The following is a 20,135-nucleotide window of genomic DNA, read 5'->3' on the forward strand; positions in this document are numbered from 1 at the left end:
AGATAAAGGCCTGGAACAGACGGGCCTTTGTGGCGCCCTCGTCACGTGTGAGGGTTGCCTGGTGGGTGGAGCGCCCACACGGCCGGCAACCTTTGCACGTGACAAGGGTGCTGCAGATGCGGTGCGCCCACCAGACGGGGCGCGTACCGATGATGTCGCAGCTGCGCCGCTTCCAAATGGGGTGCGCAGCTGTGACATCACCAGGCCATTTCTGGAGCTTTGCTTTATCGCAGAAGTACCCGAAAAAGGAGCTGTTTGCGGGTGCTCCTTTTTTGCTCCGCAGCAGCGCCGTGCAATTTCTTTGCTGCAGTGATCCTGCAGAGCAAAGAGAGGCGCTGGCAAGCTGCTCTTTTTCGGCGGTCTGGACTGCGCCAAAGAAACATATAAAGGGAGAGCCAGGATGGTCAACCTTGAAGCTGCCCACAACATGGACAATTAGAGTAGCCACCTGGGTCACTTGGTCACAGTCTTTTTACTCTAGAGAGATGTATCACATTTCTATTTAAATCACAACAATTATTTTGAAATAGCAATCTATGCATGCATATTAGCATGTATTGAAAATTTTATGCTAATGGGTGGCTGATTCTGTCCTTATGTTTGGCAGTATACAACTGGACACTCTAACCTTTTCAGAGTCAGACTGCTGGTATGGTTAACCCTGTCTTCTCCAGCCAGGAATTCACCAGATGGATTGGACTTCAGTTGACTGTAACTATTTTTTCTTTCTTTCTTGGAAACTTATCATGGACCAGCAGCCAATGATTCATGGATCAGCACCAGTCCACAGACCAGCATGGTGAATACTGATGGGTTATTCATTTCATTTCATTTCTTTGCTGCCTTTTTTCCAGAAAGGAGCCCAAGGCACATAAAATCTGTGATTTGGGTTAGGCAAGCAGAGTAGGTCTGATAACTACTCTGAAGAACTTATATTAAATAAAGGGTGGGCAATTATTAAAGGCTAAAAGGTAGCATTAGTCCATAGATCATGGAGGAATGCACTCTTCCCCACCCCATTTTTGCTCCCAAATGGCCCTCCAGGGAGCTTGGGACATTTTTTGCTATGGTTTTAGGCCTTCCTGTTCTAAGTTAAGTTCAAGGAAAGCCTTTTTTTCAACAGGAAGAAGAGTAAACCCTTGGTATCCACTGGGGTTTGGGTCCAGGATCCTGTCCCCATGGATACCAAAATTTGTGGATGCTCAAATCCCATTAAATACAATGACAATAAAATGGTGTCCCTTGTATAAGATGAATTATCAAAGTTTATTTTTTGGAATTCATATGTTTTAAAAACATTTTCAAGCCATGGATGCTTGAATATGTGGACATGGAGGGACAACTGTAACTGGGAAGTCACTTCCTATACAAAAAAAGGGGCCTATCTTGGCCTAAAATGACCTGGGGGGCATTTGGGGAACTGTTTGGACAAAAGCTTTTTTGGAACTCTGAGCAAGGGCAGGAGACCGCCCCCCAAAAAACCCAGCACTGGGAGGCCATATGTGGTGCATAGGCTGTGCATTGCCACCCTTGTACCAAAGGACTCCTCCAAACAGGGTAAATACTGTATGTTGAATAATAATAATAATAATAATAATAATAATAATAATAATAATAATAATTTTTATTTTTACCCCGCCTTTCCATAGAGATGATCAAGGCGGCTTACAAAGGTTGCTAGAGCTGTTATTGTACCTTTCTCTTTGGTGTTTATCACACGGAGGTTTTTGCAGCTTTTTGCAGCTCTGATCTGATGTGACTGTGGGTCCAATGATGCGAATTCATGCGATAACGTGATGTGTTATCACATGTGATTCCTTTCTATGGGGGCTCCTTCCATGGCGCTTCTGCAGTGATTCCAAAGTGACCCCTCATTTTGGTGAAATCGGAAACAAGCGAATTCACAGAAATTGCTTCCAAGCTCACTTCGATTTCACTCCGAATTGGTCTGGTGTGGAATGCAACTTTGCTTCCATCCCGGTACACCCCCTCAAACCTCCAAAGAGGCAAATGTCCCATGATGCTGCGATTAGGGTTGCCACTACTGTCTACGTCCAAACCAAGACAAATGTAAAAAAAAATGTAGGACAAAATTTAGCCCCAAATGTAGGATATATTTTGTAAATGGAGGACACAAACAACTAAAAAAACTAAAATAAATAAATTTGCATAGCTGAACCAGGAATCACCCCAGATCTGAGCTGCAAAAACCTCCATGTGATAAACATTTTTATCTCTCTTTTAAATATTCATACAGCATTTTTGTTGTCTTGGTCTATTTTCTGGCACCAGTTTCAACATTTTATTCCCACCCTGGAGTGGATTTCTTTTTCATTCCAAGACCTATCAGAGCAAAAAAGTATCCTCCTCTTCGCCTTTCCCTCTTTTTAATTTTTTTAAAAAAGATGTATAATGCATCAGTGAATCAGTGAAATCATACTTTTGACTTTTAATGCTATGACTCCAAAGTAATAAATAAATAAATAAATGAGAGAGAAGAAAATTTGCTCCGCAAACAACAGGTCCACCTCAGCAAAACCACACTCCATTAAAAAACAAACATACCCTCAAACCTTTCAAAGACCTTTCCTAGTGAAAATCCAAGAAATTGCTGCAAAGAGCTCTCCCCCATGAATGGAATGAGTAAACATGGAGGCGACAACTACCAACAAAACCCAGCCAAAACCAAGGAGCTATAAACTCACACTTCCTTAGAAAAATCTGGAAGAGACCAAAGTACATTAGTAATAAGGAGAGAATTGTGCCTTAGTGATGCAAACAGTGTTTCAACAGTAGGGCTTCATCCACAATGCAGAAATAATCTGGTTTGACATGACTTTAACTACCATGTCTCAATGCTACAGAATTCTGAGAAATATAGTTTGTTGTGGCCTCAGAGCTCTCTGATAGAGAAGGCTAGATCTCTTACAAAACTACAGTTCCCAGAATTCAATAGCATTGAGCCACAGCAGTTAAAGTGGTGCCAAACTGGGTTATTTCTGCAGTGCGGATGCAGCCTACATCCGTTTTCCCAATGTGCTGAGTAACCTTGACTTCCAGTTTTTTTCCTCTCATGTTGTGTGAATTGTAATGAAGAATTCTGGAAATGGGGGTACTGTAATTAATTGGACTTATAGAAAGTTTCATTGTATTCATGCTGGGACATTTCAGCCGCTTTGATGGAAAATATGATTGCTCTGGCGTACCTAGATAATGAAAGAACCAAAGTGGAAAAAGCAACACCTCTTTGTGGATCAATTTTCCTTCTGCTGCAAATTATACATGTATAATGTAAAATATTAAGGAAGGTTACCCATTCCCTATACCCAGCAATGATTTGATTAAATCAAGGAGGACATGTACATTGTCTTGATGCTATAATACCCAATCAACTTCTGTACAAGAGACAATGGAGAATATACATAATCAAAATACACACAGGTCCAGTTCCAGAGTAAGTATGTATTTTGATTATGACAAAACAGTGACAGCTCAAGTATAGGACACACTGAATAGGGTGCAGTATAAAGGCCCTGCAAAACTTACTTGGGACTGTAAGAATGAATCTGTTTTATTTTGATCCACACTCCACAGCTTTCCAAAACAGATTGCAAAGGGCCTTGCATGACCCTGTCATTCATTGTTGGCAGAGCTAGCTTGGGTCAAAGAAGACAGTATTTCCCCATGTGAGCCTGCCAGGTTTTAAGATATATAGGAGAAGTCCTTTCTGGGTCCCATCACCTTCAGAGGTTGTTTGATGGGGAGATGAGAAAGTGCCTTCTCAGTGTCTGCTGGAAGGAATATTCTATAATATTTGGAAACCTGTTGGAAAACTTGTTGTTTGAGTGGTGAGAAGCACTGATGAGAAGAATCCTAGTCTTATAACAATCTTCACAGCTTAAGACTTGTTCTGTGCAAAATCCTTCTGATTTGGTTTTGTGCAAAATGCACATTTTGTGTTTTGGGAATACATTTTTACAGAGAAATATTATTTTCTGGGCAGGAAAAGATGTTTGTTGTGTAAAAAATGTAGTAACTGAGAACCTGTTCTGCTCAAAAATTTGCTATGAGTGTTTTGCACAGAAAACAGCACTCCCCCCCCCCCAAGAAACAGCTTCCCCCCTTTCCTTGTTTTTTGGCAGAAAATCATGTTTTTATGCACAGAAAATGCTGCAATTATTTATAAATATAATTCTCTGTGTGGAAAATACTGTTTACTGCACAGAAAGTGCTGTTTTCTCTGCAAAAAGTGTGATTTTTGCACAGAATTATTCCCAAATTACAAATAGACTAAGAAAACTGCATGCTTTTGAAGACTTTCTCAAAGTAGAGAAAAAAATTGCTAAACGCATTGCTTCTTTCCAGAAGAAACCTGATGAAGAATTATATCCCTATCCCAGGGAGATAAGACTAGTCCCCTTTCTCTTGGTCTTTCCATCAGCAGGGAATTTTTTTTTTATTCAGGCAGGCCTTCAGTAGCTAGCCCAGTCTAAATGGAAGTGCTAAACTTTGAACCTTTTAATGTTTTTATTAAAGTGGAATTTGAAAGAGTTTTAATGGATGTTTTAAATTACTGGTAAATAAATACATAATTTGCTGCAATTTTTTTTAAAAAATATTTTGTAAGCCATCTTGCATCCCAGGCTGGGAAATAACCGTGGAATTAAAGAAATGCACATATACATAAGGTGGAGTGAAGCACTTGGTACAGGTGGCAGATCCTGATTGTAAGTTATGGCTGCTCCTTCCCCTCTGTTTTCCTGCTGAGTTGTCTTGCTTTTCTCTTCTCTTAAACTGATATGGGTGCTGTTTTGATTTTTGTTTTAAAGAGTTTTAAATTTAAATTTTTAATAATGTAATGTTTTTAATTGTTTGATTATTTAATTGTATTTTTAATGTTTTATACTGTTTTAACTTAATTTAGCCCAATACAGACTGCAGAAAAGGGGTGGTCCGCAGCCGCCCCTTTCCGTGGTGGATTGGGGCCAGGGCAGCCTCACCGGCAGCCCAGAGGTCCCAATCCAGTGCTTTTCCAGGCCACAGAGAAGTGGCAAAGTGCCGTTTCTCCGTGGCCTGGAAAGAGGTGTCCATGGGGCTTCATGCCCCTGGACACCCCGACAGGCGCAGCAAAGAGGAGAAAGGGGCCGCCTGGCCCCTTTCTCCTTTGCATGGCTGGTGCGGCCATGTAGAGGCTGTGCCAGCGATGCACGCATGCAAAAGGAGCTCCATTTCAGAGCTCCTTTTTGCCTTTCTGTGACACTGAAAGGGCGCCCCAAGTGCCCTGCAGCGTCGCAGTGATGTCAGGCACGTGCCAGTCCATTTGGATGTGGCGTGCCCCTGATGACATCAGCATGCCATGTGTATGGATGGTGCATTTCCAAAATGGCGCCGCTCATACAAACTAGAGCTGGGGAGCGTGCCATTGCTGCACGCTCCTCAGCCCTAATTATGGCCCTAGGATGGCACTTCCACGCCGTCTGTATTGGGGCCTTAGACTGTTTTAAATTTGTTAGCCACCTTCAGCCCCTGTACTGGGAGGAAAGTGGGACATAAATAAACATAAACATAAATATAAACATAATAATAATAATAATAATGACGACAACGATCATGATCCCTAAACTGGCCTGATGTCTTCAGTTATGGTTGAATGATCAATGTTACTGACAGCATTAGAATAAGATCTCACTGCCAGTTCAGACAGGACATATCTTGGAATGGAAGAAGACACTTTCTTGAACTTTGCTCCAGGCAGCAAATTGTCTTATTTTTAAGAGACAGAAGGACAGGCAGCAGAAGGAGACCCTGTTCAAACATGGTTGCTTGAGGATGCTGAATGTTGACACTGGCTTTCATAGTTTTCTCTTGAACAAATCTGGGAGCTGGATTCTGGTGAGGATGCTCGAGAATTTTAATTTAGTCCCTGAGATCCCACATTAAATTACAGCTCCCAGGATTCCCTGGGTAGAGGAAATAACTACTGCACAAGCTTAAATCTGTGGTAGAGAGCAGATAGGTTCAACAAGGTGTCTCTTCATTTATAACTGTCCCTTTCCCCCAGTGCAGAAAACATTACAGAGGAGCATGAGCTATAAGGGGTTTCTGGCGTTAAATTCTGCTGCTTATTTTATAAGAAACATTAATGCAGGCCTGACTTTCCATGGGATTACCAGGTCAGTCTGTGCATTTCCTGGTTGGCATTCCAGAGCTTCTTGCCATGCCCCACATGCCAGCTGATTAAATGGGAGCTGCAACGGGAAGGCGAGGTCCTATGCCAAGTCATTAGTTGCCTTGAGGAATTCTATTCTCCTTCATCCAAGAGCAGAACTGGATAGGAGAGCCTCTTACATTTACCGCCCCCCAAGAGGAAATACATCACCAAAACAAGGTAGAAGAAATGTGTAACATTTTCTGTGCCTTAAGGTATATCTACAGAAATAAATTTAGAAAGAATTACTACAATTCAAACAAAAATATAATATAATATATCTCAACTTTGTGAGGACAACGCTGGCTAGCTGACCTGTGTTCGCTGTTGATGGGCTATTCTTTGTATTTTTATTTTAAAGAAACGTTTATTGCATTAGGTAGAGATATATATTTGCATGACTTGATTGCATGTTTGAGTACATAATCTTATCCAAAATTGTTTCAATATCTCTTATTCTAATTTCCATATTTCATTTCCCCCCGATTCTTCATTCTTCTGCCTTTTGGTTCTCCATTCTAAATATGCTTTTAAAAAACATATTTAAACTAGTCTTGTACTGGACAGCTCTTCAAACTGAGGAGAAAGGCTTTAAACAGAAGAACTCTCATTAACATAGAACCACCATAATGCCAGGGGTCCATATTCAACAATTCATGCCTGTATCCTCCAAACCAATTTGGAGAGAAGATAGTCAGTTTTCTCAATTTTCTTGATGACTGCTATCTTGTTTCTGCTCTTTCTCCACCACAGGTCAAAGGTATTCCAGAGGAAGAAAACCCAGAACATGTGCCACTGATGGCTTGTGGTTTGTCATATTACCCTTTTTGTCCTCCACCACCCAGACCATGGGACAGTCATGATTTATGCATAACAGACATCACAATAATAGTTCAGTTTGTGATGGCCCCAACTTAACAAGTTATTTGAGCCTGGAACTGTATCGTGGGATAAAAGACAGGACAGATCAGTGAGCTAACAAGCCAAGGAAGGATCACATTTTATAGCTTGGAGAAGTGATGTGGACAGATGGGATGAATAATCATGACTGGGTGGCACTAGCTGGAAAGAAAAGTATCCTGATGCGCTTGTGAGAATGCTGCAGAATAAATGCATACCCTCAAACATTTCATAGCTGAAAACTGGGACACATGTGACCAAGCAACTCCAGTGTGTAGTGAAGATGGCAAAAAATTATTAATGATGAAGAAGACACAACCTCAAGACATCTCAGTAAGTTTCTAAACTAACAATATGTGCATATATCGGACACAAGAGGAGTGGTGGTGGGTTTCTTGTTTAACTCATCTTAGCTCTTCTCCCTTGCCTAGCCAAGAGGAATGCTTTATGGTCCAGTTACTGACTGGTCCTGCTTAGGGTAGAGTTTTAGAGCTTTGTAGCATACCTTCAGATTAAAGGTTGTAGTCTCCCTCTCTTTTTCTTCACTCAGGGCCTTACCTCATGGGCCCTTCTCCCAATGCAATTCCATGGCCTGCAAAAATTGTGATGACATTTCAACCTTCCATACCTTGAGTCCCAATCTGGAATTAGAGTGCCTGTTAGTGTCCAAACCTCATTGCACTGCCTACACAGCTTCTGTTCTCCCTCCCTCCCACCCCTCCTCTCCATTCCCCAGAAAAGCCACAAGAAAAGCCTCAAGGGAAAGGACCTCCCATTCCTACATCCATCTGAGGAGTGACTTTCATCCACCAGGCCTCCCTCAGTGGAAAGGACCTCCCATTCATACATCCATCTGAGGAGTGACTTTCATCCACCAGGCCTCCCTCAGCTGAAAGGGCCTCTCTTTCCTACATCCATCTGAGGAGTAACTTTCATCCAATAGGCCTGCCTCAAGGGAAAGGGCCTCCCATTCCTACATCCATCTGAAGATTGAGTCTGATCTATCGGGCCTGCCTCAAAGGATAGAGCTTTCCTTCCTTGCCTCTATCAGCCACCTCTCCTTCCATCACTCTCAGGAGCTGGGACCTTTAGCAAAGGCTTCCAATCCCACCCCTTCCTTCTCTATTAAATCCCTTGTGCCTTGTGATATTTAGGCAATATTACCAAGTACAGTTGGCTATTATATTGCTACTTTTGTCATTGTTATATTTTCTTCTTTTGATTATCGCTTACTAAATCCTTTCCTCCCATGGCTCCACACATCTCTCCTAACCTGATCTCTATTCGACCTCTTCCTATCTCCCACCTTCCATTCCTCTGTTCACTCTGGAACTGTCGCTCTGTTACTACGAAAGCGACTGCTGTCCATGATCTTTTTCTCTCTAGATCATTTAACCTACTCACTCTTACTGAAACTTGGCTCCTGGCCCATGATACTGCTATCGCCGCTGCCCTTTCTTTTGGCGGTCTCTCATTCACTCACACGAGCCGCGATTTCATTCATTATAAATTCATCCTTTTAATTTTTTCACATGCTCTGTCTATGGCAAAACAGAACTATTTTAAATCGCTGATCTGCGCTAATGAGAGGCGTCCGCAGCGTTTGTTCTCCTGCTTCAATACACTACTAAAACTTTCCTCTCCCCCTGTCTTCTCATCATTTTCCCCCACTGACTTTGCCAACTACTTCATCACTAAAGTCACTACTATTCGATCTGAAATAGTTCCTCCCGACTTACCACTGCCCCTTACCACTAACCTCCTGGTACCTTCTACTAATAAACTCTCTGGGTTTCCCCCTGTTTCTCTGGATGAACTCTCTACGCTGCTAAATTCTTCCAAACCTACTACCTGTTCTCTTGATCCTATTCCCTCCCGTCTCCTAATTTCTATAGCCCCTTCTCTCCTGCCCTCGCTCCTCTATATCTTTAATCTCTCTCTCTCTATGGGTTCCTTCCCTTCTGACTTCAAACATGCTCTCGTTTTCCCAATTCTGAAGAAACCCTCTCTTGACCCCTCTTCTTTGTCTAGCTATCGTCCAATTTCTCTTCTTCCTTTTCTTTCTAAGGTCCTAGAACGGGTCGTTTATTCTCGCTGTATTAAGTTTCTTGAAGCCAACTCCATCCTAGACCCTTTCCAGTCCTGCTTCTGCCCACGGCACTCTACAGAAACAGCCCTCACCAAGATCTCAAATGATCTCTTGCGGGCCAAGGCAAATGGCCTCTACTCTATTCTCATTCTTCTTGATTTGTCTACGGCCTTTGACACTGTTGATCACTGTCTCCTGGTTGATTTACTTTCTGACCTTGGGTTCTCCAGCTCTGCTCTCCACTGGTTTAAATCTTACTTGTCAGACAGATCTTTTGCAGTGGTCACGGGTGGTCAGACTTCGTCCTCTGTTCCCCTATCTGTTGGAGTTCCCCAGGGCTCTGTCTTGGGTCCCCTTCTGTCCTCTCTATACACACTGTCCCTAGGTAAACTCATCAGTTCTTTTGGTTTCTCCTATCATCTGTACGCCGACGACGCTCAGCTGTATCTCTCCATCCCTGACCTTTCTCCAAGGCTTGAACAGCAAGTTTCTTCTTGTCTGACTGCCATCTCTCAGTGGATGCAGCTTCGGCTCTTGAAGCTCAACATGTCTAAGACTGAGCTTCTTGTCTTTCCACCTAAACCCACCCTTCATTATTCCTTTTCTGTTTCTATCGACGACACTTCTGTTCAACTGGTTCATCAAGCCCACAGTCTTGGCTTCATTTTTGACTCTTCTCTGTCATTTATTCCCCAGATCCAGGCCACCGCCAAGGCCTGTAGATTCTTTCTCCACAACATTGCCAAGATCCGTCCATTCCTCTCAGCCTCTACTGCCAAGCTCTAGTCCATGCCCTAGTGGTTTCGCGACTAGATTATTGTAACCTCCTTCTGACAGGACTTCCTCTTTCACACCTCCATCCTTTAATCTCTGTCCAGTATTCAGCTGCCCGTATGGGCACCTCCACTTTGACCATGTTTCACCTCTTTAATCCTCCCTTCATTGGCTCCCCTTCCCCTTCCGCATCCGGTACAAGCTTTTATTATTGACTTTCAAAGCCCTCCATGGATTGGCCCCTCCTTACTTATCTGACCTTCTTTCTCCATACATTCCTACTCGTACCCTCCGCTCTTGTAGTCAAGGTCTCCTGTCACAGTGTAGGACTACCACTGCCCGCTCCCGAATTCGTCCCTTCTCGCTTGCTGCCCCTTACTCCTGGAACCTTCTTCCCCCACATGCACACCTCATCACTTCTCTACCCAGTTTCAAAACTGAATTAAAGACTATATTGTTTAGAGAAGTATTCCCAGAGGTGAGACCTCTCTGACCCAGGAAGCCTCCTTTTAACCATCCATTAAGAAGCCAAGCCCTTCCTCCAGTCGATCTGCCTTGGTCCAGGCCTTGGAGGTGGAGAAGAACTGCTGGACCTGATCCCATTCCCCACCACCACTCCCCTCTCCTTTTGTGTCGTGTCTTCTTAGATTGTAAGCCTGAGGGCAGGGAACCGTCTAACTAAAAGATTGTATGTACAGTGCTGTGTAAATTTACAGCGCTTTATAAATAAATGTTAATAATAATAATAATAATAATAATAATGGATGCTTGTGAGAGAAGGATGAGGGAAAGATCTGGGAAAGAAGTGGGGAGGGGGAAAGAGGAGGATAAAATGTGAAGGTTCCCACACTGACTATAACTGGAAATGCAAAAATGGCTATACTTTTTTTCCATTCAAAATTAGTTGAAATTGGCAGCTTAGTAGCCCCTAAGAAGGAGAATGAGTTTGCCAAATTAGAAATAAATGGGTCCAAGGAGGTTTATACTATACATCTTTGGAAAAAATGTTTTAAGAGAAGTGACAATCATTTCTTTTATTTCATGGCAGAGCTGAAGAAAGCTGCAGGATTAGGCCTAAATTCAATTGTTAGTGATATTCAGAATTGTTATGTGCCTTCATGTTGCTCCCCTTCTATGGCAGCCCTAAGGCAAATCTATCACAGGGTTTTCTTGACAAGATTTGTTCAGAGGGGGGTTTGCCTCCCTCTGAGGCTGAGAGTGAGTTACTTGCCCAAGGTCACCCAGTGGGTTTCCATGGCTGAGTGGGGATTTGAACTGACCTCCAGAGTTATAGTCCAATGCTCAAACCTGTACACCATACTAGTTCCCTGTTTAGAGCAGACCCATTGATTTAATGGGTACTTACTGGATTAACAGCCAATGAATGGAATGCTCCAGGCTCTCAGTGGAGACAATAATAAATGAGATCTTCAGCAGAAGACAGATTTCTCTGTTTCTAATTTATACCAGGTTCTATTGTTTCCAAAACCTACAAAATATTTTTAAAAGTCTGAGGTGAGGATGGGAAAAAGAAATGCATGTGTGAAACATGAGAAGCATCTCCTTTTCCAAGCCACTTTCAGCTTTTTTTCAAAGGATTTTCTTCTGAAGATTATCCTTGAAGGTGTCTTTTTCATTTCTTTTTCCAACGAGGAAGTACGACAGCCAGAATGGGACAGGGGTTTGAGTGTCGGACACCGTGAAAACCCAATGAATAACATTGGGCAAATCATACTCTCATCCTTAGAGGAAGGCAATGGCAAACCCACTCTGAATAAATCTTGCCAAGAAAACTATGATAGGGTTGCCTTAAGTCAGAGTCAGTTTGAAGGTACATAACAACAACCTGCAAAGAATCTTGAAAGAGGATGTATAAAACCACCTCAGCCCAGCCTTCAAGAGCCTTCACCTTCAGAGACAGAGGATGCTGTCACATTGCAGGATTAAAGCAATTTACTGTCATGATTCTATCCTACAGAATCATGGGATTTGATGAGCTATTCAAGAGCCAGTATGGTGTAGTGGTTTGAGTGTTGGATGACTTTGGAGACCAAGGTTCAATTCACTGCTTGGCCATGAAACCCTCTGGATGACTTTGGGCAAGTCACAGTCTCTCAGTCTCAGGGGAAGGCAATGGCAATCCCCCTCTGAACAAATCTGCCAAGAAAATGCCATGATGGGTGGGGGTAAGCCTTAGTCATTCTGGGCCTTAGTCATTCTTAGTCATTCTAGGGCACTTTGGAGCATAATTTGCAAAAGTAAAAATGGCCCTGGAGGGCACTGGGAGCCAGAAAAATGAACCGGGGGGAGGGGGCTGTATACAGCCCACAGGCTGCACTTTGCCCATCCCTGCAAGGAGAGAAGAGACAGCTTAAAAGATTATTAGACAAATTCATGGCTGTTGGAGGCAATCAGAAACTACTACTTACGGCAAATCTATGTTTCCTCCAATATGAGGAACAGTATGCCTTCGTATACCAATTGCTGAGCAAAGTTGAAATGAAAGGGTGGAATTACACTCATGTCCTCCTTATGGGCTTTGCATGATGTATAGATAGAATTCTGAACTAGATAAGTCTTTGGTCTAATCAATCCTGGATCTTCTTATGTTCTTATGGGATATATTGGAAAAGGGTTGGAGGACAGAGCTGCAGCCTCCCCTCATCCCAAGCTAACCTGTTGCCTTTAGATATGGTGGAGTATAGTGAAGGATGTTGTCCAACTTCTGGTGCTGAAGTAAAATTCATAGGCCAATCCTGCCAGCTTCAGAACATGGAAGAAGTAGAGGGAGGTGCCATTTGATTGTTTGCTCCAGGTAGCAAAATACCTTGGGCTAACCCTGAGCATTGTGGGGGAAGGGGCAAATAGAAGGGGGTGAGAAGGAAGAAGGAAATCTGGACAGAAATTGCTAGGGCTGGATAAGGCCAGGAGACATCCAGACATTGACCTCATGTCTGCCTTTCCTGTGGTTGCTTCTCAGCAGTGCAGGGCAATGGGTGTATGTGCCCTGGCAGGCTGCTCTGAGGAGTCTCAAATTACACAGCATCAGAGCATGCTGGGCATAAAATTAGCAGCAGAGTTTTTTGGAGTGAGGCGCCAGGGGAGAATGTCACATTCAGCAGAAGGAGAAAAAGAGGGAGACCTGGAACTTGAAGAATTATTTCTCACCAGCTACCTTGCTGTCCCATTCTACACCCCCCATCTCTCCACACTCCACTCTCCTCTCCCTCCCTAGTTTCCTATAGGGCCCTATCCTTCCAGTTCCTGGGAGAGCCATGAACCGATTAACTCCTTGACACAAAACATTTGGAGAGAGAGAATAATTAGATGCAGTGGCCTCAAAAGCAGTATCACAAAAAGGACTTCAGCTGGAAGATTTGTTCTCCCTTTGTCTTTACAAGGCCTTTGTAGGAATACAAAGATTCACCTCAGCACATCTCCCATTTGTTCACAAAAGATATCCCAAAGGTTAACTTGACAGCAGCCGATGGGAGTGTGAGACCTCCTTTCCCCGATAACTTTGCTGGGCAGACATATGTCCTACTTTACTCTGGACAGTTTTCTATTTGAAAGACTATGAGAGGACAGTCCTTGATTCAGAGATCTCAGTTCAGTTCAAAGGTAACAATCCAGAAGAATGGAGAGCAGTGAGAGCATCTGGACAACAGACTTGTGACTGAACAAATTGGTTTTGTTATTGAGTGCCTTCAAGTAATTTCCTGCTTATGGTGACTCTAAGGTGAACTTATCATGGGGTTTTCTTGGCAAGTTTTTCAGAGGGGAGGTTGCCATTGCCATTCTCTGAGATTGAGAGAATGTGTCTTGCCCAAGGTCATCTAGTGGGTTTTCATGGCTGATTTGAACCATGGTCTCCAGAGTCATAGTCCAATGCCCAAACCACTACACATGCTATCATACATTAAATATGTACCACTAAGCACATATACCTCCCCTCCATTTCAAAACAAACAAATTATAGAACAGAGGTTTTCATGACTTTTGGGAGACCATGAATTATTTTGAATATGTGATAAAGCATAGCCCCCAACAGAAAACTGTGACATGCTTGTCTGAGCAACATCAGTGGGGGGCCAAAATGGCGTGGCAAGAAGTGGGCAAAGTTTTTAATGGGGAAGAAGACACAACACTAGTATTTTAAACAGAGAGGCCCTGGAATGTATGTATTGAGTTTAGGAAAACTTAAAAACAGGAGAAGAACAAGAACAACCAAGTGAGCTTACCTGGGAGAGAAAGGCTTTCCCCCTTTTCTCCCCTCTATCATGCTGAGTTATCTGAGCGCAGATTACTTGTGCACATTGAATTCAGTCTGTATCAATTGATGTAAGGTGAGGATGAAAGTAGAAAGAGGGAGAAGGAGAGACAAATGGGGACATTTTAAAAGTAGTTGAGAAAGTGGGACAGCAGAGAATTAGTGAGGGCTGTCCCTGCCAAATTGGCACAGTTTAAAGTATATAGAAGAAAACTATAGATTCCTTCTCTAGGAAATTATACATAAACATATACACCCAGGCTTTTTCTTATAATTTATTTGACTGCAATAAGAATTTATTTCATTCCTAGCCTAGAATGATTTTTTTTAAAAAAAGAATAAGCTTCTGAAAAGTTTATAATATTTAAATCTTAAGATTTACCAAGGGGGAGGTGGAAGGATCAAAGAGGAAAGAAAGCAAACCAGGGGAAAATAGGTTTGCATCCAGTTCCAGCTTGTCAGCAATGTGTTTACAGACAGATGCGTCCTCCTATCAGCAACCCATCCTTATTGAAACCAAATACTTCTCAGAGTGCTGCCATCTTACTTCAGTAAGCCCACTAAGTGTCACCACTTTAACTAGGGCACTCCCCAAACCTGGTGCTAGTCCTGTGCTTGTCAGGGTCCATGTTGTCCATTTCATATCTGCAGCCCATATCATTTGTCTGATCCACACTTCTTGCGCCTGGACAACTAAAACAGGGTCTAGGTGGTGTTGTCATGATGGTTGCATCCTTTTTCCATCAGCTTTAATCACTTGTGTGCTGTTTTAGATATCCTAGTTTCCTTGAAAAGGGAAAACATTCACTTTAGGTGTCTTTTGTCTATGATTCCACTGCTTAGAGGCAAAACATGTTGACAGTGTTCTACAGTGGAATCTCATTCTTCCACAATGTTTCTGAAAAGCAGCCAAGCAGCTAAAATGCAGCATCCATGAATCTGTTCCACCGTGGCAGCTCAATCTGGTGCTCAGGGAGGCAAACCTTGAGGAAGATCTGTGAACTGTGTGAAACAAGCCTTGTGGAAAACAAATTAATTCAGGGACCAACATGTCATGTGTCCTTAACCACTATACTATACTATACTATACTATACTATACTATACTATACTACATCTCATGTGTCCTTAATTACTATACTATACTATACTATACTATACTATACTATACTATACTTTGGACAGACAAATTTCTCAGTTCTGCTTTCATCTGCATTCAGTTTTTAAAAATCTTTCCATCTGATCTATGAAAAAAATTAATGTAGGTTAGTTCTTCTTAAACAGAATTCTCAAAGTCCACATTCAATGGACACAGGCATTAATTCATAAGAAAAAGGGGGACTGAATTGTACCTGCCTGTCATGTAGGTATTAAAGATAAAGAACATATCAGGGAAAAAAAATCAACATCACAAATATGATTGAATACCCAGGAATTCAAACCCAAACCTTTAAGAGGTGAGCACTTAAAACATTTTGTCTGGATGAAACAACCTCTCAGTTTTGGTTTTGCCCACATTCCATTCAAAAAACAGTCTCAAGCACTTTCTTTTCATTGTAAGAAGAAAACTGGCACAGTTTAGAAAGTTCTGATTTTAAAAAAGAAATGAATTTCTTACTGATCCCTGCTACTACATTACACTACACTACACTACACTACACACACACACACACATACAGAGGGCGTGTCTACATGGGCCAAATAAAACAGTCTCACCTAGTTTTCACAGTGAGCTGTCTAAATGATGTACAGGATGATTGGGGCCAAATTTGGGCCTTTTCATCGTATGAGGGCTTCAATCTGGAGGAAAAAAGTGGGGATTTATTCTGGTTTTGAGTAGAAAATCCAGGTATTTGCATGTGTGTGTGTACTGTGCTATCTAGCCATGTTGGTATGAGACCTGGGGAAGGAGTTCAGAAATACATATATACATGCACATAGGGTGGAGAAAAAGACATGGAGCACTCATGCTGCAATTTATCAGATCAGGATGTGTTTGAAAGGGAGAATTGTGTGGACAGTTCTCCCAAACTTGCCTTAGTGTATGCAAACAAGCCCTGTGGATTGAAGTAACCCAAATTACCGGATTGAAGTAACCCGAAATTAAGATAGATTCTTCTATCAGTATGGACATGTCCTGAATCAGTATGGCACATCATGGCTACAACTCAGGAAAACTTTCCATTTTGGAAAATGGAGTGTGGGTTTAGCTGTAAGACCCTAGATTAATATCTTCATCATAATTTACTAGGTTGCTGTGGACAAGTCATTTATACCCATGCTAACCCAACCTAATCCTAACCTGACCTGTATCACAACATTATAAGGATAAAGGGCCACTCTGTCCCTCTTGGAGAAAGGGTGGGATCTCAATGTGGCAGATAAATAATCTGGCAGAGTTTTGAATGACTAAGGAGACACAAATGCTAAGAGTCAGTGGGACAAAATATCTATGGACTGTATAATAAATCTAAAGAAAGATGTTCCTGAGGCTCAAAACAATTAATATCTGTACGCACTCTTGTTAACCTCCATAGAGGCAAAATCAAAGAGTTGATTCCTTAAATAGGCTTAAACCCACAACTTAAGAAGGCAAGCAATTAACCTGTAAGAAAGTGCACAGTAAGTACTGAAGAACTGATTCAGTGTCTATTTTATAACATTCCCTGGACAAAAAGAAGAGACTGGAAAACCTGGGCCCATGTGTGTCCAGAAGGAGAAGGTGATTATGAAGGAACAAGGCTGTGCATTGCAAAACATTTCATGACTTTTTCTTATTTATATTTTTTTCAATAAATATGGTATCTTATCTAAACCAGCTCTTATTGATTTTGTACCACTTTGAGCTAAAACTAGAACTTGTAGCAGTTCAAAAATATATATATTAAGGAATGATTATCTGATTCAGAAATAAACATTTCACAATGAAATGATGTAGAAAACCCTAACAATGGTTATGAGTGATACCTATATCCATGCTGTCCCAGGGAAAATGCGCTTGTTTTCTCCTGGATTCACATCTGCTAGGAATGTTGGGGGGGGGGGGGAGAAGATTCACCAGAAAAGTAAAATGATGCAGAAGGGGGATCATATTGCTGAGTACTGCCATGTGCATTCAAATTTGAAGATGTAATGCAACACTTCCCCCAATAGAGATGAATTTTTTTGGATACTCTGAATTTATGAGTAGGGGATTGAGTGGGGAGGAGGAAGGAGCTTAATTGCGGTGTCCCACAAGGCGCCATCCTGTCCCCGATGCTTTTCAACATTTACATGAAGCCACTGGGAGAGATCATCCGGAGGCATGGGGCGGGGTGTTATCAGTACGCTGATGACACCCAGATATATTTCTCCATGTCTCGGTCTTCAGCTTTGACTTCAGATGGCGTCTCGCCTCTCAATGACTGTCTTAAGGCAGTAATGGATTGAATGAGGGAAAACAAATTGAAGCTGAATCCAGACAAAACGGAGGTACTTACGGTATTGGCTCCGAACCCAGGTATCGGGATACAACCTCCAGTCCTAGGAGGGGTCACACTCTCCTCAAAGAACTGTGTTCGCAGTCTGGGGGTGCTCCAAGATCCGTCGCTTCACATGACAAATCTTTTGAATGCTATGGTCAGGAGTGCCTGTTATCAGCTTCGGCTGATACGCCAGTTGTGCCCTTTCCTGGAAGTCAGGGACCTCGAGACTGTAGTAAATGCGCTGGTAACCTCACACCTTGATTTCTGAAATGCACTGTACATGGGGTACCCTCGTGCTTGGTCCGAAAATTTCAATTAGTTCAGAACATGGCAGCCAGATTGGTCTCCGGTACATCCAGAAGAGACCATATATATAACATTGATCTTAAGATCACTCCACTGGCTGCCCATCAGTTTCTGGGCCCAGTACAAGGTGTTGGTTATTACCTTTAAAGCCCTAAATGGCTTGGGTCCAACCTATCTTTGGGACCGCCTCCTTCCATATAATCCTCCCCGCACACTTAGATCCTCAAGGAAAAATCTATTACAGCCTTGTAAAACAAGGCTGTATACAACCTCCCAGAGGACCTTTTCAGCTGTAGCTCCCAGATTGTGGAATGGCCTGCTAGACGAGATCCGTCATATTACCACTCTAAACAGCTTTAAAAAAGCTATAAAGATGCATCTCTTCTGGCAGGCCTTTCCTGAATAGTTCTCCAGCTATCAAAAGAAAAATCTAATTGCTGACCTCTGACTTTACCACGGTTATTGTATTGTTTTTAAGTATGTTTTATGTTTTAAATTCTGTGCAGATCCTCTGCAATGACTCCTTCCTGATAAATTCTGGGACTTGTAATGCTTAGAGTTCTCTGCCAGTAGTTAAGCAGAATGCACCAGAGCACTTTAGTAGAAAATTCAGAGTATCTCCTCAAACTACAAATCCCTAGTTTCTATATGATAAAGCCATGACATTTAAAGTAGCATCACACTATTATAAAATTATAAAAATATAATTTTTCTTAGCACACCTTCAAATAGTATGGATTTTTTCCCTACATGCCATGTTTCCCAGCATAATCTCTGCAATTTTGGCATCAGGAACTGCAGTGGCACAACTCCCTTCCCCCTTATATATTAATAAATGTCTGTGTGTACACACACACACACACACACACACACACACACACACAACCAGGAGGATTTATGGCCCATATGTTGACTAATGCTGCACCAAGAACATTCCTGTATGTCCCCCATCTGTTTCAGTTGGATTTATTTTGTCTGATGTTTTGTCTTTTGATGATCCCACAATGCTCTTCTTTCCTATACATTCTCTTCGAGATAAGCAAACTTTTTTGTGCAGGTGGTTAAGATTGTTTGAAAACTGATTTATGTATCACTGTCTGTGAATTCCTGACATTTTCTGAAAAATGTCAGAAAAAAATGGAGACTTGAGATAGATTTTTGAAATTTTGATATAATCTATAATGGTGAAAGCTATGACGTACTATTGACTCTCCCTTATCTGAAATGCTTGGGACCAGGGGTGTTTGGGATTTTGGATTTTTGGGGATTTTGGACTTTGGTGGATTTTGGAATATCTGTATATTCATATCCATACATAATGAAGTATCTTGTTGATGGGACCCAAGTCTAAACATAAAATTCATGTAAGCTTCATATATACCTTATATACATAGTTTGAGACAACATTTTAATAAATTTGGGTGTGAAACCAAGTTTGTGTACATTGAACCGTCAGAAAATAAATGTGTCACTACCTCAGCCACTCATGAAAAAGGTTTTGTGTTTTGGAATATTTCAGCTTTTGGAATTCCAAATAACGGAGACACAACTGGTAGGTAGGTAGGTAGGAAGGAAGGAAGGAAGGAAGGAAGGAAGGAAGGAAGGAGCCTATTGAATGCTTAATGAATGTGCATACACACACACACACACAGTTGGTGTAAAAGAAATAGCAGCATTTCAGCAAGGACTGAAGAAACAGAACGTTGTTTAAGATGGCAGTTAGAACTGTAGCAGGAAATGACAAACTATGCTGTAATGTGACCACAATGTTGACAAAAGGCTCCTTGCTGATCACTTCCTTTGTTTTTTCTCTGACTATTCTTTATCCACAGAAGCAGTGCTGTTGCTCAGGATCTTAGGCACCTTAGGAGCTCTAGGTATCATATTTTCATTTCTGGAGGTGCCAGGCCCCGCAATTGCTCCTTCAGTCATTTCTAAATCATGCAGTTTGCAAAGCTTATTCACAATTCAGGAATTATTCTATGCAAAATTCACAAGAAGAAATTTTTGCTGTGAACAAATGTTTTTTTCCACCCAGAAAATGCAATTTCCAGACTTTTTTTTCTTTACAGAACAACCACACATAAATTCTGCACAGAATAAATTCCAAATTTTAAATATCATCA

This window comes from Sceloporus occidentalis, unplaced genomic scaffold (genome assembly GCF_023333645.1).
Source record: "Sceloporus occidentalis isolate IW3139 unplaced genomic scaffold, rSceOcc1.0.p SCAF_5, whole genome shotgun sequence".
NCBI classification, from domain to species: domain Eukaryota; kingdom Metazoa; phylum Chordata; class Lepidosauria; order Squamata; family Phrynosomatidae; genus Sceloporus; species Sceloporus occidentalis.